Source organism: Corticium candelabrum, chromosome 6 (genome assembly GCF_963422355.1).
Source record: "Corticium candelabrum chromosome 6, ooCorCand1.1, whole genome shotgun sequence".
Lineage (NCBI taxonomy): Eukaryota > Metazoa > Porifera > Homoscleromorpha > Homosclerophorida > Plakinidae > Corticium > Corticium candelabrum.
In genome coordinates, this window is record NC_085090.1 from 2,868,916 (window position 1) to 2,870,898 (window position 1,983).

The 1,983-nt window shown below is 34.9% G+C and overlaps 1 long non-coding RNA gene across 1 annotated transcript; it reads left to right on the forward strand.

Annotated features, from left to right (window-relative positions):
* The first annotated feature begins 371 nt into the window (after positions 1-371).
* LOC134181002 (uncharacterized) lies at positions 372-864 on the forward strand. Its single transcript, XR_009970057.1, has 3 exons — positions 372-480; positions 538-652; positions 816-864. It is a non-coding gene; the product is annotated as an uncharacterized LOC134181002 (long non-coding RNA).
* The last annotated feature ends 1,119 nt before the right edge of the window (positions 865-1,983 follow it).

Below are 1,983 nucleotides of genomic sequence, written 5' to 3' on the forward strand. Positions count from 1 at the left end.
AGCGGTACATTTTGTTGCTGTGTTAGAGTGATGATCCGCGGTAAAAATATTATTCTCGCTTTTCAAAACAACAAATTGAAATGATATTCATGCATAAATGTTAAAGGTGGTCATGTTACACTTTCCCGAACATGTTACCCTCAATGTTTCAAGGTCAACGATATCGTCATCAGTTGAGTAGAATATAAATTTCTAAATTAACGTCTAGTTTTGCTAAAATGAAAAGCATTCTGCGATCACGAATTATGTCATAGCATTTAATGGCATACATCGTAGTTACTACGAAGACATATAAAAACAATGAGTGATAGCACTCGTCGCATTCTGACAATTACTGATTAATTTCTTAATTTTTTGTTTCAGAGTCGTCGATGAACGTTTTGATAGCGAGATCAAATTGAGAGAATCTGCGACATTTGCAACAGTTTGCAACAAAAATATCGACGAAGCACGAGAAGAACCAAGACACGAAGTGGAAATGTATGTTTTGTCAGCGAATTGTCATGCAACGCGCCATTAGTTTCTTTCATAAATAAGGTTGTTGCACGAAATGATCGACGAAATAGTCAAGAATGTAGAAGTTTCTGATAGAAGAGAAGACTCTCTATCACCAACTTCCTTGAACGAAGAAGAAATCCAAGCGAGCGAAACGGTTACAAATATTTTTATATATTAGCCCTGAATAATAACATAACAATTATTTTAGATATTATTAATATTAATATTTACAGCATGAAGAAAAATAGAGTCTTACAAGTAGGCTATGTTACATGGCTACGGTATATTTCATGTCATTTTTTGTTTTGTACGATCAGTTGTACATTTCACAAGAGAGTGTCGATTCGTCTTGGTCAGGAATGTCGGTCTCGTCACAGCCGATGACAGTGGCACATACAACAAGTCTGGTGCTCCTGCAAATTGAAAATGGGAGTGAGTGTCGTTTGTGGCAACAGTTCAGGAGACTTGCATTCGAAGTGTTCTCTAATGAGGTAACCAGGAAAATATGACATTTATATAATAATACAAACAGCAATAATGGTATAATATACTAAACTTAATAGCAGTTGTCTCTGGTCTGTTGTTGATATTCGACTGTCCATATTGTTTATTCCATGTTTTATAGTTTTATTTGTATATAAAATTATTTAATATATGATAGATAACCATGATAAATAAAATCAATTAAAATTTAAAATTGATTTTTTAAATGGGAGCACGTGTTATTGTCAACGAGGAGACATACGCTTGGAAAGAGACAGTCAAGTGGATCAATCCTAGCCCGTGAGCACGAAAGCTGCAACAATGCGACTGTTTCGTGTCTTGGCTGTCAGTGACTATTCACAGTACATGCAGTTCTAAACTAACTATTGCAAACCGATATCGTTATTGAAATCATCATTTTACGTTCTCTAGTATTTGACGACATACTCTTCCTTGTTTTAAATGACGAAGAGAAAGACAATAGTGAGGTTGGGCTAGTAATCATGTCTGCAGTTTTAGAATAAGAATCACAAGTAATGCAATTTTATACTATAACCTTATTCTAAATAGATGTAGCCAATTTATATACTTTTAATTTGATATATTTTATACGTTAGGAAGTGGAGAATCAATGGATGAAACCTCTACTTCTATCCAGGCTGACCATTTCAGAAGATGGAGCTATAAATAGGCATGATTTGGATAGGCTACTAATTTAATTAATTTTATTAAAACCGAAAGTAAATTTTGCAGATGATTGCCTCCGTTGGACAATCAATTACGGTTTGAGCCATTACTATTGGGAAAGCAGGTACATTTGTTAGTCTTGTGAAGTTGAAGCACTACAGTCAACGAATTCTACAGTAATAATATGACATTGTCTCACTTAGTTATGATCACTCACGTGCAACTGCAGTCACCATTTTGAGAGCGTTATCACTCAGAAGCCAACTAGCATGTTGCCGGACTGAAGAGAACGTCTAGTGTTGAATGCATGTGTGT